The sequence below is a fragment of the Physeter macrocephalus genome, chromosome 18 (genome assembly GCF_002837175.3).
Source record: "Physeter macrocephalus isolate SW-GA chromosome 18, ASM283717v5, whole genome shotgun sequence".
Lineage (NCBI taxonomy): Eukaryota > Metazoa > Chordata > Mammalia > Artiodactyla > Physeteridae > Physeter > Physeter macrocephalus.
In genome coordinates, this window is record NC_041231.1 from 59,417,747 (window position 1) to 59,445,123 (window position 27,377).

The window sequence follows — 27,377 nt, forward strand, 5'->3', positions numbered from 1 at the left end:
ATGGCCGCTGAGCCTGCGCGTCCGGAGCCTGTGCTCCGCAACGGGAGAGGCCACAACAGTGTGAGGCCCGCGTACCACAAAAAAAAAAAAAAAAAAATTCACAACTGAGAAATTAATGAAATGGACTCCCAGCCCAGGTGAAAAAAATGTTTGCAATATGGCAAAGACACAGCATGCAAATATCAAAATACTTGATGAAATTATGTAAATAAATAGTAATGATCTAGAGTGAAAGTCACAGATAATTCCAAATAAAACCTGGAGTTTGTCCTCTCCCATATTCCCCTCCAGGAAGAGAAGATAGAAAAGCTTTCTCAATTTACCAACTTACAAGAGAGGCTTCAATATCTTTGTTCAGTCTTGATTTAAATTCTTTTTTTTTTTTAACTTAAAGATAATCATTAGGGTTTTCTGGATGGCCAGACCTGGAAGTAGTTAGAGGAATTAAGAGCCAAAAGAAAAATGTTCTCACAATCTTTCTTAACCTACACATGAAAGGCAATTGAATTGAACGTTCAAGGCTCAGTCCTTGGAAAAGAACACAGTCTTATTTACTGTGTGTGGCCAAAACAAAAGAAAGAAGTGGCACCCCCTAATCTGCTACCTCTAGTGCCAGGGCCAAAAATTCTTACAGAGTACATTCACCAAGAGGATGAGTGGGTGATGAATGTAGCATTTAGTGACCCTTTCGGACCTTTTGGCTATCTAAAGATGCTTATTCCTAAAAAAAGCCATATGGTTAAGTTCTCAAAACATCCTCGGAACATTACAGATGTTCCATTGCATGCCCAGGCTCAACTTTACAGAGGATCCTGAAGTTGTGTTTATCAGCAGTCCATGTCTTGTAAAGATCTCCATCTTATTTTTTACTATCTGTATGGGCTTAAAAGGTCTATTATTATTGGCATCACTGCTTTATCTTGCTTAGTGAGACAAAGTCTATAATATTATTAACTAAAATTTTCTTTTGTTAAAAGTTGTCACTTTTTATTTCCTGTCATAGTAGTAATTCAGTAATAAAATTACTAAATTTTATTACTATATTACAGTAAAATTTATTAGTAATAAATAAATAATAAATAAATAATATATAAATAATATAAATAAATAAATAAATATAAATAAATAAATAAATAATAAAAATATAGTTTGAGCAATTCAATGAAAATACAGGTAAAAGGAGGAATGGACATGGTTTGTTTAAATTGATATAATACAAATGTTAAAATCATGTTATCAAAGAGTATGGGAAATTTACAATACTCTAAATAAACAGCAGACTCCCAATTTTGTTTGAAAAAGAAGGAAATGTTTGTATATAGTTTTCTGTTTGTTTGTTTTGTTTTTTGTGGTACGCAGGCCTCTCTCTGTTGTGGCCTCTCCCATTACGGAGCACAGGCTCCGGACGAACAGGCTCAGTGTCCATGGCTCACGGGCCTAGCCGCTCCGTGGCATGTGGGATCTTCCCGGACCGGGGCACGAACCCGTGTCCCCTGCATCGGCAGACGGACTCTCAACCACTGCGCCACCAGGGAAGCCCTGTTTGTATGTATTTTTAAGTATGTTTGTATATATGTGTGTTTATGTATGTGTATATATATGTATGTGTATTATGTATACACATATACATACAAATTGACAAAAATATCTCCAATATTTGTAATCTCGAGATGCTGAAATTACCTGTAACTCATTTTTTTAAATCTGTTCAAAATTTCCAATATTTAGCCCATCTAAAATTAATAAACACAAAGTAATATTTTAAATTTAAAAGCTAAATATAGGGCTTCCCTGGTGGCGCCGTGGTTGAGAGTCTGCCTGCCGATGCAGGGGACACGGGTTCGTGCCCCGGTCTGGGAGGATCCTGTGTGCCGCGGAGCGGCTGGGCCCGTGAGCCATGGCCACTGCGTCTGCGCATCCGGAGCCTGTGCTCCGCAGTGGGGGAGGCCGCAGCTGTGAGAGGCCCGCGTACCCCCAAAAAAAAAAGCTAAATATAATCAACAACAAATGAAGAGACAAATTTGTTTTACCTGTAATAAATTAGAATTATAAATTCAAAAGCAGAGAAAACAGAACCTAAAGGCAAGTTAATGTTCAATACAAAATGAACACATTTTCTCTATTTATTGTAACCAATTTCATTTACTAAGTAAAGCCTTTACTATATAATTATTCAATTCTCAACTCAAGTGAGTAGCTTTGATAAACAAGAACACCCCAAAAGGTAACATCAGTCAATATCATACTACACAGGTATTTTTTTTGGGGGGGGGTTGTTTGTTTGTTTGTTTAGTATATAATGAAGAGTCCTGGATTTAAAGTCAGAGGCTGGAATTCAAGAATGTGTCTGACATTTTCCAACTGTGTGATTTTGGCTGTCACGTCACATTTCGGAACCTCCCAGTGTCCACAGACTACAAAACATTGTTACGTGTCTCACTTCACAGGATTCCTGTAATGAAATGATAGAATTTGGGCACTTTGTGTAAGATCGTGTAAAAAGAACTGCATTAATTTAGTGATATCAAATCTGCTTTTGGCACAGTCATCTGTAATTGCTAATGGCAAATCATAATTTAAAAAAAACCTTTAAATTTAATGAGGGAGTAGAAAACATTTCCTAACTTACCATCCAAAATGCCAAATAAACGATAGAATCGTGGCACAAAGTGAGAGATAAGTATGATTCAGTTGCATTACTCACGTACCAGCAAATGGAGAAATGAGTTCCATGGCTAAGTTTGGAGTTCAGCTCATAACCAATACAGTTTAGGTCATGAAAAAATGCTTGACTTTAAATGACCAATATTTTGAAAGTTAGAGAATTAACCATCAGAAAATCTATCACTAACTAAGATACAGATAACTAAGATGGCTGGAAAGAGTCTCACACAATATCTATCCAGCTGAGATTATGTAGCTCAAAATGTAATTGACGGTAGTTCATTTTTATGAGACTAGATTTTAAAAACAGTCTTTGATTGAAAAGAAGATGATTGCAATGTAGCATAATAACAGAATATAGTCACTGATGATAGTAGATGAAATCTGACAACAAGTTGAAATACTTGGACAAATAACAGAGAAACACTCAACTACCTTGGCAACAGGTATAATTATGATGATAAAATTATGTATTAAACTAATTTTTAAAGGGCAAGTACATATTTGTAAATAGTCTATGTTATATATATATTTATCTCTATTATATATTCAAGTCTAAAAACATTGAAAAAGATAACTACGTAAGGTACTAGAATAAAATAATTAATGAGGGCAAATATTTAATCACAATATGCATAATGCATCAGAATTTACTCATGTAGCAATTTTACACAATATAAAATAAAGATGAAAGCAGAAAAAATATATGTGGGCGATGGCAGTTGTGCCAATTACTGAAATTTCTGCTTATAAACTATTATTATACTTTTTATTATACCCAGTTATCTGGGATCCTATCATATTTTAATGACAGTTGAAGGATTGCATTGCCACCCCTGATCGTTTCAATTAAAAACTGGTTATCCTAATAATTGAGTATTAAAATGTATATAACACAAAAATATACTTTCTTATTTTATTTTGTTTTTTAATAGCTCCCTCAAAACTATGTAACAAAATAATATTAACATTATCACCCTCATACCAGGAATTTAGATGAGATTTGTTTCATTGAGTCTTGAGTTTTATTTGATTTTTGTATTAATTAGGACATATTTCCCCCCAACCCCATCTAAGGCTGATACCAGAGTAAAAAGTAACAAACTAATGGAAAAGAAAGCCAAAAGCAGATCCAAAATATATAAGAATTTATGTGTGGAAAAAATGGCACTTCAAACTCTTGGAGAAAGATGGAATTCATTAATATCAATATCATGCTCAATGCACAAGCTCTGAGGTATATGGCATCTACTTAGCAGAATTCCTGGCATATACTCAACAACTAATAAAAAATTTGTTGAGTAATTCAGTGAAAAAAAATGATCAAAAAATGTTTGTTGGTTTTCAACCACAGAGATTTAACATGTTACTATAAGGAATAAAAGCAAAGTAATTCTTTTAAATGGCAATTATTTATCTCAATTCAGTTTTGTGTAAGCCTTACTAAGCAACACAAAAAAACAAACAAAAAGAAGCAACAAGATATCATGGAAAATATGGATAGATTCACAAACATAAAAATAAAAAACTCTAATGAAAGAATACAACTAAAAGAAAAATGATAACGTGGGAAAATATATGCCATATGTATCACAAGAGGTAATTAGAATTTGACAAATCAGAAGAAAAAGTAATTCTAAGAAAAACTGGCCAGGACTAGCCATAGTTAAATCACAAAATACAAATAAATGATCAATAATCCTGAAAAATACTCAAGCTTACTAGTAACAAAATAAATGCAAATGAATACTGTGATGAAATGCCATTTTAAACTAAAGAATCTCAATGATTAAAACAAAAGTTAATAACCAAGATGGAACCTTTCTGAAAGGCATTCAAAGAGTATAGATGAAAAGATGTAAAAACATATGTTTACCTAATATTCCATATTTATCTCAAATCAGTTATCAAATATGCACATTAATACTAATATACAAGAAAGTTCTATATGATATTTACAATAGAAAAAACTAAGAAAAAATCTATATGCTTACAGCAGATATTATTAATTCCTCCCCACTCTCCATTTTCTCCTTCACTTTGTAAAAACACCACCACTCTCCTCCCCAGGTTTTATCAAATGACATTTTTATAAGAAAGTAACTTGCCTTTCTATAAAGGGCAAGGGCATGGAGCTCATGAAATAATTCCAAGCACACAGAAGAAGGCAACACCCTTGGAGATGGTAGAGAGACAACACAGAAGAAATCTGGATTTCTAGGGGACCTCACAGAGCAAAGCCCCCTATCACAGCAAGGCCACCTGCCTCTCTCTGTGTTGTCAGCTTCTGTCATATCTGAATGACCAAAGTTCAGGTCTCTTTATGACACCTGCAGAGCTTCTACCCTAGTTAATTCAATGCCCAACAATACAGGATTGTTTACATGACTTTATTCATACAGTGAATTCAGCTACTGAAAATCATAGTCCTGAAAAAACGTAAAAATAAGGAAATGCTCATGACATGGAGATTATTTACTAACCTGGAAAAAGCACATTAGTAAATAATAGATGTAATAAATATATCAGAATCCTAATTTAGATACAGAAAAAAATATGAATTAAAAGAGAACAAAAGAGTAAAATGATTCTAACTAGATAATGGGAATACAGATAATTTATTTTTTTAATTTTCTGTGATCACTTTGTACTCTTTTGATAGAATGTAATAAAACTGGGGGAAATGTTACAAGAAAACACAAAATTCTGATAGAGGAATGCCATTGCCACAGCTGAATGAAGAGGTGCCGTACCTGAGTGTTTAAAGCTCTCCCTGACCCAGAGGGGTGGGAAGGTTACACTGAACTGTGCATACAGGGAGCTTAACACGTGTTTATTAAATCGGACCAAAGCAAACACGTTTTCCATGAAACCATTTAGTAGCATTCTAATGAATTATTTTAAAGAGCAGGTTAAAGTTTAGCCCAAGTTTTAAAAATTGCCACTATTGACAACATATTCAACAATATTTCAGGATTTTGTTAAGGGACTATTAAGTGATTTTTTTCACATTCAATAATTCCAGTAAATACGTATTTATCCTTTTGTGTGGCTTATAGCTGATGTGATATTCAACAGAAAAAGTGCTTAGTCATTCAGCTTGTTTGGGCAGAAGACTGGAACTTACCTAGTGTCAATCTGAACAAGTAAATACAAATGTAAAATAGGAATTCACACAATTTCATGGGTGATACAGAATTACAAGTTCAAAAACATGGGATAATCTGCTTCTCACGCTGATTTCATTACTGCTATCAAGGTTTTTTTTCATGTAGACAAAGGACAGAAAATAGTAGACATTTTCAGAATTTATGTTTCCATCTAAATTTCCCTACCCACCTGAGCCCAAACACTGTATATTTTATTTTGTAAGTGTTAACCAATGTCAAGTCCAAGGAAACTTTGAAATTTTTCTCTAGGGATTCCATTAAACTTTTAGATGCCCTGATTTTTTTCAGTGATTTTGGGATGACCATGGAGACTAGAATGAATAAATTTGTACTGTCCTGAACTGAAGACCAAAGGTCAGGGTGACCTCAGCCCTTATCCAGAGAACTGTCAGTTCTTTTCTTATTGAGTCAATCCAAACAAAGATGGAAGGCTTCCCTGGTGGTGCAGTGGTTGAGAGTCTGCCTGCCCATGCAGGGGACACGGGTTCGTGCCCTGGTCCGGGAAAATCCCACATGCCGCGGAGCGGCTAGGCCCATGAGCCATGGCCACTGAGCCTGCACGTCCGGAGCCTGTGCTCCACAACGAGAGAGGCCACAACAGTGAGAGGCCTGCGTACCACAAAAAACAAAGAAACAAAACAACAAAGATGGATTAGTTGGACATTCCCAAGTATAAACAGCTCCAGTTAAAAATCACTCTTTAGCAATAAGACTTTGTGGATTTAACTGATCTGTCTCAACGTCCATATCCACATAAAAACAAATGTCCTGAGGTGGCAGTTTATCTCCTGGTGGATGTAAGGTGACCTTCACAGAAGAGGATTCTTCTGGAGCATTCTTCTGTTCCCTGAATCCCATATTTTAGATAAACGTTTAAGGGGAGACAACATCCCACCTTGCAAAGCCCATATTCCTTGGCCTAACCAACTCTTCAGATTTCAGGACAAGTATCACTTGCTCAGGGAAGCCTCCTGACCCCCTACCACCGCCCCACAGTCTGGGTTAGATGCTTTTGCTACATGTACCCTCATCACCCTACACAATTTTACCATGGGCTTGGCAAACTTTATGGTAACTGCCCATTGATTTATCTATATCCTCCACTGAACTCCATGGAGAATGGAACTATTTCAATTTTGTTCACTGTTTTGTCCCTAGCAATTAGCACAATAGGTGGCGGAAAATGCGCGTTCAACTGTCAAATGACTGAATGCATGCACGCATGAATGAATGAACAACCAATGCCAAAGAAATGAAAGGGCAAGACAGATCCACCATTTTTTCACCTGCTCTCCTGGGTCCAGGATTCGATGTTTCATTTGGGAATGAGGAGTGGTTATTTCATAGCCACCTCTCACTGAGCCTCATTCCTCACTGAAAACCAGTTATTACCTTTGAAGGCAGGACCCAGACTCCTGCTCTTCTGCATTACATGTCCCAATCTTGCTTAGAACATTTTGAACAATATGGAGAAAAAGATGCAGGAGTTATTCTTGCTAATTGTTTGAAGGTTTATCAACTACTCCTGGACCCTGAAATAAGGCTTATTTTCTTGGCTGTATGTTGCAGCTATATCAGCTAAAATCTGTGGGCATTAAGTGTAGATGAAATCTTTCAATATGTTATGCATATAAGAATATGTAGTAATATAGTCTTGCATTATTTCCTGAATGTTAAGGTAATCATCATACAAAAGTAAATTTCTAAAAATTCAAACTGCTGAGGTAAATTAAGATAGTCACTTGAGATAATAAAATGAGAGTAAAATCAGAAGTTAGGTGACATTAGTTGCAGATTTGAACCATGATTATTACCATCACTTTTCCCATCCACCAGCTGGGTTCCCTGAAGTCAGGAAATCTAGTAGAACAAGGAAGATGTACTAGGACTCAAGTGCCAAGAATTGCCTTTGGCTCAATCACAGGGTTGAGATCATAAATTTGAAGTGCTCATCCAATTTCCCCATTATGAAATTTACAGGCATTTCTTCTTTATATTCCAAACACTTTGCCACCCAACTGTGGTCCCCATCTGGCTATAGCTTTCTCTGTATCAGTCCTGATTTTCTGGTTGATGATTCTACTATGGAAATTGTTTCTGAACAAAATGTTACAGAAAACAATCTCAGCTGCTGAAGAAATCAGTTCTAAAATATCCTGTTTTAATTTGTCAACCTTAAAAACCTGGAAAAATGGAAACAATTTTGAGTCTCTAAGAAGAATCAAGATAATTATGTTTTTACAATAACAATTGAGACGTGTTTAGTACAAAATCGAGCTTACTTTTTGTAAGAGGTGGGAAGCAGGCAGAAAAATGACATTTATACTTGATGTGTAGTGTTAATGGTTTATCGTCGTCCTAACTTGCTGCACAGTTTCTATCATCCCTCAAAGCAGCTGCTATTGAAGGGTTGTGAATATTTGCTAACAGTGCTAAGTACACATATTTTAAAATTCTTTAAAAATATGTTTACAAGATGCCCCAAAGAAAAGGATCTTATTACATTCTACTTGAGACAATTGAAAACTTCAAATATATTGGAAACTTATTGGTCAAAAAAAGTCTTAAAAAATGAGGCCATGTCTGCACACAAAAAGAGAAGTGGAAAATTGAGGCAATTACCCAGATCTTTCAGTATAACAGAAATATCTTAGCCTTTATACATCTAGTCACTGAACCAAATGCTTGTTTTCTTTCTTTTTTTTTTCTTACTTTCTTTTTCCTTTTTTCCAGTATGAAAGATAAATTGTTGAAAGTCCCTATTTCTCCAAGCCTGCCCTAAAACAAATATAAATGCCTGACATTTTAATTCCTATTCAACCTGAGTTTTGCATTCTTGTGGGGAGGGGGGCAGGTAAGGAGAGGAGGAGCTCATCTCCCTTGCGTCCTGGTCACTGAAGCAGCTTTGGGTTAGGAAGACACATCAAGACAAGAGCAGGAGACCCTGCTGGGTGCCTGGGGCAGTGGCTGCAAGAGATGCAGGTACGGGCAAAGTGCTTTACTCTCTGGGACCCCATGTCTTCAGCAGGCTCATGGTCCCTAACCTGCTACCTGGTAGTGACTAGTAAATCACAAAATAACATCAGCAAAGTAGTCAGCATAGGACCCAGAGATAGCATGGGCTTGGTAAAAAGGGGCTTTTGGTCCCAGTTGGTTTGGGATGAACTCTACTAACAGTTCATGCCGATATATCCATAAATAAGTGCATTTTCACAGTCCTGAAGTGCAAATACCTCAGTTTCGGGACCAACTAAGCCTTTATCATTAAAAACCGGGCTGTCTGAAGCCCTTTGTCAGCACTCCTACATCAGGAAACCTCAGTCCCTTTCATTTATAGCCTATTCAATGCAGCCACACCCAACACAAAATACAATTTTGTATATTTTGAAATAATTGAATTGAATTTTTATTGCTGAACATAAATGTAAATTTAGCTCTGATCTGATTTCTCAGCAGTCGTATCTTCTTGTGATCTGAGTAGTCTAATCTATCATTGTTTTCCAAATGTGATACAATGTCTATCCTGATAAATTTAATAATTTATTCAGATTAACATATTAATTAACGTATTAATTTTGATTCAGACCATTCTTGAGTGAGAAAAAAGAAATCACTGACTACTTGTCAGAGACTTTAAATTCCACCTCCAGCACTTTTGAGCAGGGTGACCTGTATAAATGGCCCCTTTGAGGCTATTCTATGAAATAACATCACTGTTTCCACGTCCTTCGTCCATGTGTTACGATGCTTCCATGAGAAGGTATATGTGTAGGTACCCTATAATGTGTAAGAACATTAGTACTTAGAGAAGCAAATGGAACAAAAACAGTAGTAGCAGCCTCAAAGCCAGATCCAGACTCTTTTTTCAGTTTTTCCACATCCTTTGTAATAAGTATGAACACAGAGCATCCTGGGGGAGGCCAAGGGTGTGTGATAAGACCCCACATCTACCCATAAAGAAAAGTCGCAGATCTAGTGGCTTTCAGCCCTTCCTGGGAGGTGGCACAGAGAGGTTCATGCCACATTCAGTGACAACATTCCCTTCTTATGTGAAGGCAAAAGCCTCAGGAAACAGGAGTGTCTTCTGATTAGAACCCACCCTCCAGCAGCCATTCACACAGTGCAAGGAAGGGCCCCATAAGTGTCTTGCTCTGGCTCCCTGGAAACTTCTGTGGCTTTCATCAGAGTTTACGAAAGTGAAACGAGGCCAGACATCTTTCCAGGGCCAAAATGGTTTGGAAACAAAAATATGCTGTGCAGAAAACCCACCTAAGCCAAGGCAGCTGAATAAGCACCCAGCTCGCAGCACAGGAAACCAGGCTGCCCTGTAAATAAAATTAACGTAATGAGACTCTGTCGCCATCCCACGTCTGAGTTAAAAAGTGATTTCTGCCAAGCCCTGCATCCAATCAGATAATCATGTCTCTGAATAAGCATAAGACTTTTGGCTAGAGACTTTCCAATGGAAATTTGGAGCACCCATGCATCAAAATCTTTTTTTTTTTTAATACAATCCGTCTTCCTAAAGAATTATAGCATAGAGAGGACTTCCCCATTCTGTGATTTTAGGGGCCAATTAATTACACCAAAGTCTATTTTAACTGAGAAATGGGCATAAGAGTGAACATATACTTATGGGAGGCAGGAAGGGAGGAAGGGAGGGAGGGAGACAGGGAAAGACAGCAAGCCAGTGAGCGAGAGAGAGGTTTTCACTAAAGCATTTTTTCTATGGTCCCCAAACTAATAAAGAACTAATGACTTAGATACATCTCTGGCCCCTCTGTAATAGGGTACCCAAGGAGAGTGGCTCCCAAAGGATTTATCCACAAGGAAAGCAAATTCAGTCATATAAACAAGAAGGGGGCAGAAAACTGCTATAGATATGTCACAGCCTTATCTCAATAGGCTTGGCTGTGTATTTAGATACTTGGCTGAATTAATATATCCCACTAAGTAACCTTGCTGTCTCCTGTCGCCTGCTCGGTGAACAAGAGAAAGGCAATCAACGGCAGGTGACAATATTGTATGTGCTCCTTGTTGCTGAAATCAATGACTAATCTTGCATGGCTGGAACAAATAAATAGGTAGGGGATCTGCTCTGACTGCAGAATGCCTCATAATATTTGCATTGAAAAACCTTTAATAATAAGCTCAGCCATGGTTGTCAATGTTCTATAGAAATACAACAGATTAGCTAGTTGACCCCTACCATTTGATTAATTTATCCCTGCTCTATGTACATCCCTCTGAAAGCGTTCCTACATGACTTTGTGTTTCAGTAGGTTGACAATCTTCTCTTTCTTGGGTTACTCTCCACGGCAACTAGGTCAGGACTCTACCCATTGTGGACTCCATCGAATAGTCCCAGTTGATTGACTGTCGGAGGTCAGTCTTGGAGACATTTTAGGGAGGATGATAGCTGGGAATGTGGCATAGTTAGAATTACCTAAGTGCAAAAATCTTAAAAACTTAACTTTGGAAGAAGGCCTAAATGTTTAAAACTAAAACTTGTAAAATAGGCTGGGTAGAAGAAATAATTAGACAAAAATAAAAAGCCTGATTATTTTTTTCATGTGTACCAAAAAAAAAATTTTTAAAGGTGGGGGAAGGTAGTTTAAAGAAAATTCCCGAAGTGTCTGCTCCTGAGAGGTTGGAGGGGGATGGTGGAATGGAACTGCAGATTCTTGTGTATGCAAAATAAACCTTGCCATGGTGATTTATAAATCTCACCCTAATGGTGATAACAAGGTAAAAGAAAACCCTTTGCTCTGAATCACCATAAAAAATAGCTTACACTCTCTAAACAGTAGTCTCCCCATCCATAAGATGGGAGTGTTATTAGAATTTTTGTAAGGATTAAACAAGATAAAGCACATAAAGTGATCATAAGTATGTCCCACAAATGACAAAATATACAATAAACATGGCCATAATTATAGTATTAACGCAGAGTATAAGTGTGCCAAATGTTGCCTACATGCCTAGGCTATGAAAGTTTACATTAACAATCTGTGTACCACCTAGAATTACAATTCAATTCAAATACAAAACTCTTGTTCCAGTTATTTAAAAGCATGGTAAAATGTAATGATTTAAAGTTTTTATTCATTGTTAAAGCTAACTCTGAGGGGAGTTAAAAGAAAGATTGGAATATGTGAAGAATGACAGCATCATATACAGCAAAAAGCAACAATCATGAAAAAAGATAGAACCTGACACATACGTATGCCACAGTTAATGTCAATCTCAGCTAAGACCTATCAAAGAACAGCAAGGCAAATGCATTTTGTCTCCTCCCCATGGATTCTGTCTACTATCTGTAGCAAGACATCTTGTAACGGGTGATTTTAAGATATTAAAATTTAGCCTCTGGAGTTAAAAAGTAAACACAAACAGAATCTACAAGCTCAGACCACCTCAGAGTTAGAAGTCTTTAGACTACCATTCAATTCAACTTTCCCTCCATGTAAAAATCCCCACCTGGAGAGCTGTCAGTTACACATCTGAACACTAACAATCATGGGAGCTCAGTGCCTCCTAAGACTTTCTACCCCAATTTCACACAGTTGTAATAGCTAAAAAGTTCTTTGTGATGAATTACATTCCACATCCTTTTTACAATTTCCACCATCTGCTAGAATAATGCAAAATTAATCTATTCTTTCTTCTACATAAAAGCCCTTTATAAATAAAAATTGTTATCAGCGTGGCCCTAAAATCTTTCTCCCTTAAGCCAAATATCCACAGTACCATCAGAGAAGTTTTGGGTTTTGTTTTAATTTCAGGGAAATTCTCTGATCACTCTCCTCTTGGCTTATCACTGAAGCAGCTACTAGATACCATTCTGGTGTGAACTGAGAAGCCCAGCTTAGGACAGAACCATCAGGTCCCTCAGATTTCACATTAACCTGCTATTAATGCCATCCACAGAAAAATTAGAATGCTTAACAGCTACATCATTCTGTTCCCTTGCAGAAGACTTGATTTGTATAAAAATCTGTTCATGTATATGTTGACTGCAGTCCAGATAGGTCTCCCCATCTCTGTTCTTCTTTGTTTCCTAACCTAAACAATTGTATCTGAATTTAATCTTGTCTTGGTTTGGGCTGTTTGTTCCAACCAGCTTAAATCATCTTGAATTCCATACTAATACGTGATCCTCAGTTTTCAGGCATTTGCACACCTTTTCAGCCTACATTTGGCTTTGTGACAAGGGTAGGACAGGGCATCTTAGGCCACTCTCAGAGTAAAACCTCACAACCACATTCTTTATTGACGGCGTTCCAATTTGTCAACAGGAAATCAGTAAAAACTGCCAAATGACTTGCTGAAATTAATGAAGACCTTGATTTTTTTTCAATCACCTGACCTAGAAGTCTAGTAATCTTTCAAAAAAGAAATCAAGAGTAATTCTTATGCCTGGCCTAAAGACCTAAATATAAAACATGACAGCATAAAACTTCTAGAAGAGAACAAACACAAAACATTCTCTGACATAAATCGTACCAATGTTTTCTATGTCAGTCTCCCAAGGCAATAGAAATAAAATAAAAATAAATAAATGGGACTTAATCAAACTTACAAGCTTTTGCACAGCAAAGGAAACCATAAACAAAACAAAAAGACAACCTACAGAATGGGAGAAAATATTTGCAAACAACGCAACTGACAAGGGCTTAATTTCCAATGTATACAAACAGCTCACTCATACAACTCAATAACAAAAAAACAAACAACCCAATCAAAAAATGGTCAGAAGACCTAAATAGACATTTCTCCAAAGAAGACATACAGATGACCAATAGGCATATGAAAAGATGTTCATCATCGCTAAATTATTAGAGAAATGCAAATCAAAAGTACAATGAGGTACCTCCTCACACTGGCCAGAATGGCCATCATCAAAAAGTCCTTGATTATTCCTCAGGAACAAATACCTCAGGAAAACTCATAATATTTATGTTATCCATTTATGACATTTTCACCTTTGTGTTTTATCCATCCCTCTTTGTTCTAGTATATAGGAGGATGTAATTTCCCTCTATAGCCTTAATTTAATATATGTCCATTTTTCATGTATAGATATATATTGTTGAGGGAAGCAGTGAGATGGTGTCATCACTGTTTGCTAACTACACAAGATTTTAAATAAAAACTGTAGATGATTTTAAAATCTATGTTTATCAGCAGCATCTCTACATAACACATTAATATCTTTGCTCATTTACATAATTCACAATCATCTGGCCAGAAATGCATTTTGGAACTTCTTCTCTATCCCTTGAGCCATATATAATTTTACATTACTTGTTCCTTGAAGCACATTCTTCTGGATTCCAAGATCCAAGAAAGACAAATCATGTCTGTTACATGTCACATCTAGCATCATTACCTAACACACCACCAGGCTCATAGTACATACTCAAAACCTACTGTTTGACTGGAATATTTCTCTGCATAAAACATAAATACTTTAATTCCATGACACTATTCAGCTCTCTATGTTCAAGTCATTATATACTGGTAGAGCCACGGTAAGAGCTAGCAATTCTAGAGAGAAAGAACACAGTTTCTGCCCTCAAAAAGGTTATCAACTATTAGGGAAACAAACAAGTAAACTAAAAATTGAGATAGATGCTGGAGAACAGTGGATCATGGGATGTTAACAGAAATGTAAAAAGGGGCACCTAATGTTACTGAAAGTGGTAACACTGTTCTCTCAGGGTCAAGATTCTGAAAAAAGTATTTTATCAAGCTAGTTTTCTCCAACTGCATATGCAAAAAGAATCAGTTTTGGAGTTTCAGAAGAGTTTCATCTTAACCAATTTTCTCCAGAGTCTAAAGAATACTGTTGCCATATATTGTTCCCATTCTACAAAAGGCAACAAGAATACCAATCACACAAATGGAATAAACCCTCACACACCAAAAGACAGAACAGTCACAGATCATGGAGAGGATGACCCATATGGAGTCCCAAACAAACACTTAACAACACAAACGGTCTTCAACGTCAGACACACGTCAGAACCAATTGGCAAAAGCGCCCAAATGGCACTTTGTGCTCACAAACGGGCCTTGACGTCAGACACACGTCAGAACCACTGGCAAAACACTCAAATGACACTTCATGCTCAAAAGAAAATTTTGCCGGACGCACACCGGTGGACTTACCTGGTCTTGGAGCTCATCAGCTCGTTCAGAGGCATCTTTCCATTCCACCAAGGGAAAGCACACATTGGCAGCCAGTGCCAAGCAGGGGAGAAACAGGGAAGGGCCCCCAAATAAATGGTTTGAGCAGCTGCTAGGAATGTCCCTGCCAGACCCCTATCAGGGCAGGGCCAGTGAGCCACGAGCAGCGGGCTCCTCGCAGCTATCCCAACGCGTCTTCACTGCAGCGGCCCCGCTCAGGAAAACCCGGGAGCCAGATATCGCGGGAGCCAGATATCGCGGGAGCCAGATATCACGGGAGCCAGATATCGCGAGAGCCCAACCTTAAGTTGGGAGCCAAATACTTACCTGAAGTGGGTCCAGCTGCTCTGCTCACCGCTCAAAAGCCAATAAAGAGGCAAGGCTGGTGGAAAGGAAAGTTTGCTTTATTTTGGAGGCCGACAACTGGTGGTTGGACTCCTGACAATCAGTGGGCAAGAGCTTTTATAGACGGAGGGAGGGGGCTACATGCAGAAACAGCACAGTCAACTCTGACAGTCATCTTGAAACTGGTCATCGGTGGTCTGACCACCATCATCTTGATTGTTTTAAATACAGTTAATCTTCAGTTCCAGGGTCGGTTTGTTCCCATTTCTTTGAGGCCAGTTCTCAGAATTGTGGCAGCTTATTTCATGGCTACAGTCTGGTCATCATGTATTAACTTCTTCCACCTGGTGGGGGTTTCAGTATCTATAAGACAGCTCACAGGATATGGCTCAGAATATTATCTCTAGCCCTTGAAAAGGAACTAAAGGTCCTTGACTTTGCTTAATGACTGAACTTTTATTATTTAGTCTTGTTGGACTGTTTTCCTTTGTTTCTGCACTTTCTTACTTCTCTGATTAGACTTATTCTCTGGCTAAAGTTTTTCCACAGACAAAAGGCAGGCTGAGGACCTGGCAGGGCAAGGACCATAGGGTCCTGCTCCATTTCAATAACAGGGCCTGGCAGAACATGGCCAGGAAACTCTAGTTATAATCCTAAGTGGAGATTCCAGGTCTAATATACTTTTGAGCTGCAAAAACATCCATGACAGTAGTTCCTTTTCAGTATTTATCACACACACTTGAAAAGCTCATAATTCCCCCTTTTTTGACCCAAAAAACTCAGCTTATCTGTTCTCCCTATCGTGATGAAATTCAGAATATATTTGTTTCCCTCAATGCCAAAAAGAGTATTTTACCACATAACAAGAGGTTGTTATATGCTCACAAAATATAATATGTATTAAAGCAAGAGAACCATCTTACAAGTGGTCCTTGTTTTGATCTGTAGAGGATTCATAGCTGAATTTAGGAAAATGTTCTTTCCTCCAATAATTCCAATATCCATCTAATTCTAGCTGAAGCAAACTCTTGTCATTTTGCTTATTCACACACCTTCATAAGCAAATGTAATTTCCTTGAGAAAAAGTATGTTGCCTGAATTGGTAAGAAAGAAATAGGTAAAGTAATTATTCAACAAAACACGAAAAACAAAAGAAACTTGGGCTTGCTTATTAGTTCTTTGGTACAGAGCCATGATTTGAATTGGGGAGCTTGTGTAAGTGCACATCTTATGCCTGGTTTGGAAAGAAACAAGGAACAAACACACAGCTTAGGGAGGTATAGGGGATCTTCTTTTGATCAATTACTATAGCATGTAATGGTAGCTTAACATATATTCATCCATAAATATGAAATGATAATCAATCAACTTGCTGTTTATTGATAGGCACAAGAAAACCAGCAAAGATGAAAACGTGACCTCCAGTATCTGCAACATGTGTTTCTGGCTGGCCAGTGTCTGAACTCCCTTCCTACCTTTGGAGAATTTACCTCACTTTATGAATAATATTTATAAGGGAAAAAGAACCTGCTCCAACTATAGAAGCTGCCAAAGACTCACTCCCCAGGTCCTCTGCAGCAAGAGAGAAAGGATGAGACCTACATTCTATCAAACAGGTGCACATGCCAAAGGCATTGAGTCAAGAGTGGGTCACGGGCAGCACCCTGGGCCAGTGGTGGTGCCAGTTGAGGACAGTGCACTGATACTCAGTGGGGACAGCCACGCCATCCTCAGCAGACTGACCCAGTGGCAGGATTTGATTTGTAGTTTCTGGCTTCCCTGTTCTTCTGCCTATTTTGCCAACCTAGTTTTCTATTCTTCCAAGCAATTCAGTGACCTACCTAAGGTAGTCTTGAAAAGTTCCTCTTCTGTTTAAAATACCCACAAATAATTTCTGTTGCTTGCCACCAATAACCCCACAAACAAAATGGTCTTACCAATGACTCTCCTCCCTGATACTAATGTCTGGGCTATTATTGGGTCCACCCCTCACTATGGTGATTCACCTTTTTACATACCTCATTCTCTCCTGTGAAGTCCTTGAGGGCAAGCATAACTTTGATTTTCTAAGTTATGTTTATAACACCCCCTTAGCCTATTGGCACATGAAAAACAATCCTCATATAAAACACTTATTCCAGGGCTTCCCTGGTGGCGCAGTGGTTAAGAACCTGCCTGCCAACGTAGGGGACACGGGTTTGAGTCCTGGTCCAGGAAGATCCCACATGCCACGGAGGAACTAAGCCTGTGTGCCACAACTGCTGAAGCCTGTGCGCCTAGAGCCCATGCTCTGCAGCAAGAGAAGCCACTGCAATGAGAAGCCCATGCACCGCAATGAAGAGTAGCCCCCACTCACCACAACTAGAGAAAGCCCACAAGCAGCAACAAAGACCCAACACTGCCAAAAATAAAATAAAATTAATTAATTAAAAAAACAAACAAAGAAACAAAAAAAAACACTTATTCCAGCTCCCTGATGTACCCAAACAGGCCCCACGGTACTAAGGAATCTTTGAATATCTGATTTTAGAAAAACCAGTTGAATTATCAAATGCATAGCATCTATACCACATGATTATCATTAATAATGTCTAGTATTTTATAACGTGAATAGGTACTGTCTCAACTGATTTTCTCCACATATTTGAGGAAGATGGTAAATATTTCTACCATCCCCACTCACACATTGAAACACCCACTATAATTCCCCCCCAAACCATCCTCCTAGACTGTCAAGCAGCCAAGACACTAAAGTTGTTCCATAGGGATTATAAGGAAGATATTTTTTTACTTCCATATCCCTCTTGAGCTAACAGTTAGACTTTAAGTGGAAGATTTTATATGATTTTATATATATAAGCACCTAGCAGCTGGTCACAGAAGTGAATATTGTTATTACTATTGTGGTTGTTGTCAGGTACTAGGCTCAGTACTTTAATCCAAAGTATTTTTTTATTTGTTAATCTTTTATATTTCATTGAAATATAGTTGATTTACAATGTTGTGTTCATTTCTGCTGTGTGGCCAAGTGATTCAGTTACACATCATTTTATCAAATACATACCACAGATCTTATGTAAGGTACTGTTCTTATCCCCATTTTACTGATGGGGAAATCGAGGCTCAGAGAAGCTGGGTAACCTGTCCTAAATCTCCCTGTTCATCCAGGATTCACTCGTACACCTCTCTCACTCCCAAGACCACCTGCTCTGCCAGCACATCCTGCTTCCTTTCCCATCACACGCCTCCTGCCCTCTCGCTGTGCTCTCACTTCTCGTGAATGGACGGGGCCACTGCATCGCACATAATGAAGTTGCCTCCAGCCTGTCACTTCATTACTCAGGGGCTGAATCACAGCCCTGAGCTGCACCTCGCCCCCCTGCCTCAGCCCACACAGTCCCTGATCACACACTGAGCCCCAGCGCTGTCTCCTTCAGCCCTGAGAGAATGACAGCACCTCCCAGTTTATTTTTCAGAAGAGCCCTAAGCCTTTAATAAATGACCACTTCAGAAACACAGTTTCAGAGATCTCTTGGAGGGCTATAAATGGAGATGGTATTGTCACGGGTGCGATGGAAGGCTGACTGTATTTGCTCCTCTGTCCTCTTATGTTCCCTTCAGGGACCACGTAAAGGCAGTAAAAAATCGCTTAGCCATGCCGAGATCTCTGCAAGGGTAAGCATTTCTCTGTCATTCTCTGCTACAAGGCTGAGGCCATCCTTAAAATGGAAATGCCTACTGAAATGACCCACTGGTGGCTTCCTAATGGCCTGTTTCATTGTTAAATGTCTCATTTTACATGATAAATCATTGAACCGTAGCATCAATTGTGTGTGAGGCTAAAAAAACACCTTGTTGCTGATCTTTCCAGAAACAACCCTACCCCACACACAATGCTTGTTCTTTATCTGCATTCTGGATTAGGTGACTTGCCTGCAGACTCCAATTTCCTTAGGGGAGGAACTTTCTGTTATTTGCTCAACACAATTCATCCCACGAGAAAGCTCTGTGTACCTGGAGAGTAGCACATAAATAAAGCTACTTGAACGCCAGAGCAAGAGAGAGTATAGAAAATGTCATGTTTTGAGAAATGAAAGATACCATGGCTTCATGAATCTGAACATCACGTTCATTTTAATTTTTTAAAGATTTATTTATTATTTATTATATATATATATATTTGGCTGTGTCGGGTCTTCGTGGTGGCACGTGGGATCTTTGTTGAGGCATGTGAGATCTTTTGTTGCGGCACGTGGGCTCTTTGTTGTGGTGCATGGGCTTCTCTCTAGTTGTGGTGTGTGGGTTTTCTCTTCTCTAGTTGTGGTGCGCAGGATCTAGGGTGTGTGGGCTCTGTAGTCGTGGTGTGCAGGTTCCAGAGTGCATGGGTTCTGTAGTTTGCAACACGTGGGCTCTAGTTGAGGTGCGCGAGCTCAGTAGTTGTGGCACGCAGTCTTAGTTGCCCCATGGTATGTGGGATCTTAGTTCCCTGACCAGGGATCAAACCTGTGTCCCCTGCATTGCAGGGTGGATTCTTTACCACTGGACCACCAGAGAAGTCCCCCATCACATCCATTTTAAATTAAAAATAAAGGTATATTTTTAAATTGTAATGATTCACTCCAGGAGAGGCACTGTTTTCTTCAATGTAAATGGAAGAAAGGCTTATCATTAGCAAACAAAATTATATATAAAATAATTACTTATATGAAAAGAATGTCTTCAGAATTAGAGTATCTCAGCCTTTGGACCGAAGTATTGTGGAGTCAGTAAAATGATCTTTATGGAACTATATCATGACATGGGGGGGAAGTAATACACAAAATATTACCTATTCTTGAAATTATGACCACTCTTATACAGAAAAATTACATAAAATTTCCTGGATTTAAAGGACCTTGGGATAGTCATGAGGCAAAAACTGGGGAGCATATACATACCAGGGGCTACAGTCCCCTGTATTAGTCAGGATAGGATGGGTTGTGCTGCAGTAACAAAGCAGCCCTTATAGCTCCATGACTACATACATATTGTTCCTTAATCCAAGTTCTCTGTGGTCCCATTGGCTCTCCAAGGTAGCACCTGCCAAGCCATGGCTCAGCACTCAGCTCCCTTCCATCTGGAACATCTGTGCCATCTGAACACACGGCTTTCAGGGTTGCCCAGGCAAGTTGGAGGATGACACAAGAGACATTCCCTCCCGTTATGGACCAAATTGTGTTGCCCCAAAATTCATATGTTGAAGCCCTAGCCCTCAATGTGACCGTATTTGGACACAGGACCTTTATTTTGATTAATATGAAATGAGGTCCTACGGATGGATCCCAATCTGATGGGGATGGTGCCCTGATAAGAAGTGGAAGAGGCACAGGAACTCGTGCTGTATCTCCTTCCCTGCTCACCTGTGGGGACAGCAGTGTGAGGTCACAGCAAGCAGGGGGCAGTCTATAACCAGGAGGACAGCTCTCACCAGAAACCAAAGTTGCCAGCACCTATTACCACAGCTGTGAGGAAACAGAGGCCTACTGTTTAAGCCACCCAGTCCGTGGTATTTTGTTATGGCGGCCTTAGCTGACTAATAACATGACTGCCTCAGTTCCAGGGTGACATACAACATATCTGACCCCAGACTACTGGTGGGAACTAGTGAGACGGCTCTGTTCACAGCATGGAGGCAAGAAGTTCTATTTCTCACACGCCCAGAAGGAAAAGAAGAGTAGGTATCAATGAGCACTGGCAGTGGCTCCCACACCTCCCCACACACCTCCCAAATGAGGCCCAAACCAGCTCTGAGCTGGGGAGAAAACAGACAGGATTTCAGGAAAATAAGAGAGAGCAGGAACCAGTAAGGAATTAGTGTCACTTCCATCCCTGTTGGATTGAGACCCAAGGGACAGGAAGTGTATGAAATGAGTCTTGAAATTGTGGGTAATTTTGAGAATAGATGGTGACTATGAATCTACTCTTAGTTTCTGAAAATAAGAGTTTCCCAAGGTCCCACGTATTGTCATGACCCAAGGAAGCCACATTATGGCATACTGGGGAGGTGGTTCCCAGGGGTTTACAGGGATTTTGTTAGAAGATTTAAGTAGAAGATTCAAAAAGCAGTAACACCCCAAGATTGGACATAAAAATAAGCCCAGGAGAGAGTCAGCTGGTGGCCCGGACATTACACTGATGAGGGGAACAGCAGCATCTTTTTGAAGCTCCCTGGTGCTGTGTCCTTCAAGACAGCATTCACAGTAGGAGATGCCGACAAGGGCTGGGATTTATAGCTTCAATAAGGACAGCAGAGGCTGTGTGGCATTACTTGACAGACAGAGGCAAGATGAATGAAATTACCCTGAGGAAAAGCAAAGCCAAATTGGCAACCAGGGAGTCTTGATCCGCAAAGATCTGTGACTACAGCATACCGACCACAGTATCCCAGGAGCAGGGTCTGGCACGTCAGGAAACCCTCTCCTAAGCAGAAAAGAAGTTGTCGCCCTTATGCCCCATAGCTCTAAAAATAATGTATAGCATTTCGTGGATCTCTCTGAATTTTAGAGGCAGATCATACCACACTTGGGAATATTGCTTTGAGACATTTATCAGGTGATGCAGAAAAGTGCCCGATTTCAGGGGTGTTCAGAGCAAGGGTGTTGGCAGCCATTCCAGGATGTAGCGTAAGCTGTCCTGCCACTAAGGCCATACGACCAACAGATATCATGGTGTTAGGAACACTCATGTTGAATAAGAATGCAGTGTATTTTCCCTGACAAGCCTCAATAGAAGAGTCCAGTGTGCATACCTTGGATTCTACAATAAGGCCATGTCTTTAGCAGAAGAAAACTACTTGCCATTTGAAAAACAGTTCTTGGAATTCTAGGAAGCCCTAGAATTCCTCTTAAGAGCCTGACCACAGGACACCAAGGAACTATGTGTCTGGGTTGCCCATTATGAACTGATACTATCAGATCCATCAAACCATAATGTAGGGTGACTGCAGCAGCATCCTTCCTATGATGGAAATGGTACCTCCAGGATCAGGCACAGACATGTCTTGAAGGCACACAGAACTTATAGGAAGAGGTAGCCCATCTCTCAACTCATGTCTTACATCCTCAAGGGGACACAGATCCTATGAGAAGGTACATGGGTCTAATTCTCTGACTGATCAGTTCTGAGTGCTGGCTGATGATGCTGCCATGTAGAAGCCAGGTCAGAGGTGGCCTTGAGGGGAATACTCCCAATGGGCAAAGATAAGAACAGGACATGTGGTCCTTGCTTTGTAACAGAGGAAGAAATGACCCGACCTGAAATGTATAATAATATCCAATTCTGGGCATTGCTGAATGGCTCTTCTTATTGGTAAGCTGCAGGGAAGGAATGAGATCAGGAGAAGAGAGACAAAGAAATTTGGGGAACAGGCACAGGGGTGAACTTGTTGGAAAGGACACAAAACATGCTCATGTTCATGTTTCATGTTAGAGCTCACTTTAACGTAACCATTGCCCCAGAGCTTGTACAAAAGGCCCTTGGAACAGAGTTGCTATGGTGATGGTGACAGGAATGAAGATGATGTATGGGTCACACAGCAAGGGACTCCTCTTACCAAGGTCACTGCTGAACGCTCAGCCTGCCAAGAGCAGATTCTGATGCACTATCTCCCGAGGAGACCTGCCAGCCACTTACTGGCAGATTGATTTACCAGACAACTCTTATCTCGAATTTTACTTATTGGAATTGATACCTATTCCAGATATGGGATTGCCTTCCTGGCTTATAGTCCCTCTGTTGGAACCATGCACAGACTTATGGAACACCTTTACAGCTGCATATGCTACCGATCATCGCCAACTAAAAGACCCTTTTTATGGCGGTGGGCATTTGATCACTTGATCCACTAACCCTACCGTGTATCACATCACTCAGAAACAGGCAGCCTAATGGCATGATGGAATGGCTCATTGAAGTCTCCTATGAGATCCACCTCAGGGACGACATCCTGCAAGTCTGGGACACTGTGCTCTGGGATTTGGTACTGAAGCAATGGCTGATAAACATGGTGCTGTGTCCCTAAAAGCCAGACTCAACTGGCCAGAAAACCAAGGGATACAAGTGAGATAGACAACACTTATCATACCCAGTTTATAGTTTTCAGAATTTGCTCTTCTTGTCCATAAAATGTTAGGTTCTGCTGGGTTGGATTCCATGTAACCTTAACCTACAAATACGACCTTGCCATTTTGGGGCTCCTTGTGACAGTAGAACATCCAGCAAGAAAAGGTGTTGTTATATTGGCAGTTCTAATTGATCCCATTACCATGCAGGAGAGGGATGCTGTTATACAGTGTTGGACAGGAAGGAGCACAATATGGTACCACAGGGCTTCCCTGGGGCATCATTTAGTGCTTCCATGTTCAGTAATAACTGTAAATGGGAAACTGCAGAAACCACAGTTCAACAAAGGTAAAACAATTGAGGACTCATATCCCCCAGAGATGAAGTTCTGAGTTACCCTACCAGGCAAGCAACTTGTCTGCACTGAAGTGCTGAATAAAGATGAGGGAAATATACAATGAGAAATAGAGAAAGGAAATGAATATTGTGGCCTTAGAATGAGTTGCAGAAGTAGTAGCTGAAGCTTGTTCCATGAGCCCTCATGTTTAAGCCTCTTGTAGACTTGGAGGGGTGAGCACAGCTTTGAAGTCTTTGTGAATGATTAAAGATAGTGGAAAGCAAAAGGAGGTTGAAGACTTCTATGGATGCACTATATTGAGTAGCTTTGTACGCTAATTCACGTCTTCCATCAAACCATTTACTCCAGCCACTGGCACAACAAGCTTCTACCTGGACGCTTTACTTGCAGTTACACATAACAGCATGACACTTCAGCTGCCTTGCTGCTTCCCTGAATCTGCTAAGTGGAACATCTACAAGAACTCACTTGGCACTCACACATGGAAATCCTGAAAGTGCAAGGGAGTTAACACTTTACAAGGAAACATTTAGTGATAGGGGATGGGAGCTGTGGGTAGAAAAATGCTCCTCTCTTCTGTTCCTTTGGTGGACAATTCTGAAACGCCTGATCTTTCAGAGGGATATGGCAGAATCCAGCTGCAGGGGCCTCCATTGCTGATAGGCTCAAGGATGCACAATTCCAATTTTTAATCAGGTTTTTTGCTTTTTTGATGTTGAGTTGTATGAGCTGTTTCTCTATGTTGGCTATTAATCCCTTATTGGTCATATCATTTACAAATATTTTCCTCCATTCAGTAGGTTGTCTTTTTGTTTTGTTGATGGTTTCCTTTGCTGTGCAAAAGCTTTTACATTTAATTAGGTCCCATTTGTTTAGTTTTGCTTCTATTTCCTTTGATTTAAGAGATGGATTCAAAAAAAATACTGCTGTGATTTATGTCAAAGAGTATTCTGCCTATGTTTTCCTCTAGGAGTTTTATAGTATCTAGTCAGATGGTTTCACTGGTAAATTCTACCAAACATTTAAAGAAGAAATGGTACAAATTCTTTACCAACTCTTCTGAAAAATAGAAGAGGATAGAACATTTCCCAATTCGTTCTATAAGGCCAAAGCCAGATAAAGACATCACAAGAAAAGAAAACTTTAGACTAATGTCTATTATGAATGTAGATGCAAAAATCTTCAACAAAACACTATCAAACTAAAACCAGCAACATATAAAAAGGATTGCAAACCATGACCAAATAGGATTTATCTCAGGAATCTAAGGTTGGTTTAACATCTGAAAATCAATCAATGCAATATTCCATAAAAATAGAAAAAAATGGGCAAAAGCCACATAATCAGCCCAAAAGATGAAGAAAAAAACATTTGACAGAATGCAATATTCTTTCATGATTAAAAGATTTAACAAATTAGGAATAGAAGGCAAGTTTCTCAATCTGATAAAGAGCATTTATGAAAAACCAACAGCTAACATCAAACTTAATGGTGAAAAAATGAGAGCTTTTCCCTTAAGATCAGGAACAAGACAAGGATGTTCACTTTCCTCACTTATATTCCAAATTGTACTGGAGGTGCTAGGCAGGGCAATCAGGCACGAAAATGAAATAAATAACATCTGGATTGGAAAGGAAAATGTAAAGTTATCTCTAGCATATTCAGATGACATGACCTTGTATATAGAATATCCCAAGAAACTCAATAAAACTATTTGAATTAATAGACAAGTTCAGCAAGGTTGCACAACTACAAGAAAAATATACAAAATACAACTGTATTTCTATATACTAGCAATGAACAATCTGAAAATGAAATCAAGAAAACAATTTCACTTACAATAGCATCAAAAAGAATAAAATACTTAGTCATAAAGTATTTGAACAAAAGATGTATAAAATTTACACTTTGAAAATTAGAAAACATTGTTCAAAGAAATTAAAGAAAAGCTAAACAAATAGAAAGACATCCATGTTCATGGATCAAAAGACTTAATATTATTAAGATGGCAATATTCACTAAAGCAATCTGCAGAGTCAACACAATCCCTATCAAAATCTCAGTTGGCTTATTTGCAGAAGAAATTGACAGGCTGATCCTCAAACTCACATGGAAATTCAAAGGTCTCAGAATAGCCAAAACAATCTTGAAGAAGATGAATAACATTGGAAGACTCACTGTCTTAGTCCATTTAGGCTCCCTTAACATAATACCATAAACTAGTTGCTTATAAAAAAACAGAAATTGGGACTTCCCTAGTGGCGGAGTGGTTAAGAATCTGCCTGCGAATGCAGGGGACACAGGTTCAAGCCCTGGTTCAGGAAGATCCCATGTGCTGCAGAGCAACTAAGCCCACAAGCCACAACTACTGAGCCTGTGTGCCACAACTACTGAAGCCCGTGTGCCTAGAGCCTGTGCTCTGCAAAAAAGAAGTCACTGCAATGAGAAGACTGCACACCACAACAAAGAGTAACCCCCACTCGCCGCAACTAGAGAAAGCCCACACGCAGCAATGAAGACACAATGCAGCCAAAAATAAATAAATTAATTAATTAATTTAAAAAAATTTTTTCAACTTCTGGGGGCTGTGAAGTCCAAGATGCCTGCACATTTGGTGTCTGGTGAGAGCCCAATTCCTTGTTCATAAATGGCCTTTTTTTCTCCATGTCCTCATATGGTGAAAAGGGGGTGAATGAGCTCTCTGGAATCTCTTTTATAAGGACAGTAATCATATTTATGAGAATTCCACAAATCATGATCCAAGCAACTCCCAAAGGCCTCACCTCCAAATACATTAGGATTTAACATAAGTTTAGGAGGACAAAATTATTCAGTCAATAGCACATATTCCCAATTTCAAAACTTACTACCAAGGTACAGTAATCAAAACAGTGTGGCAACTGGTATAAGGATAGATATGTACCCCAATGGAATAGAATTGGGAATCCAAAAATATACCCTCACATATATGGTCAACTGATTCTTGACAAGGGTACTGGAACAATTCAATGAGGGAAAGAAAAGTCTGTCAACAAATGGTTTTGGGACAACAAGACATGAAAATGCAAAAGAATCAAGTTGTAACCCCTTCTTCACACACCATACACAAAAATTAACTCAAAATGGATCACACACCTACCTAAGTGTAAGAGCTAAAACTAAAACTCTTAGAAGAAAATATAGAAGTACATCTTCATGACTTTGGGAAAGGCAAAGCCTTCCTATAGTTAACAACAAAACTACAAGTGACAGAAGAAAAGATAGATAAATTGGCCTATATCAAAATTTAAAACTTTTGTGCTCAAAGGATACCATCAAGGCCATCATCAAAAAATCTACAAACAATAAATGCTGGAGAGAGTGTGGAGAAAAGGGAACCCTCTTGCAATGTTGGTGGGAATGTAGATTGATACAGCCGCTATGGAGAACAGTATGGAGGTTCCTTAAAAAACTAAAAATAGAACTACCATACGACCCAGCAATCCCACTACTGGGCATATACCCTGAGAAAACCATAATTCAAAAAGAGTCATGTACCACAATGTTCA

General features: G+C 39.2%; 1 pseudogene; it reads left to right on the forward strand.

Annotated features, from left to right (window-relative positions):
• The first annotated feature begins 23,304 nt into the window (after positions 1 to 23,304).
• Positions 23,305 to 27,377, forward strand: part of LOC102980220 (mitochondrial carrier homolog 1-like) — a 13,366-nt pseudogene continuing 9,293 nt past the window's right edge.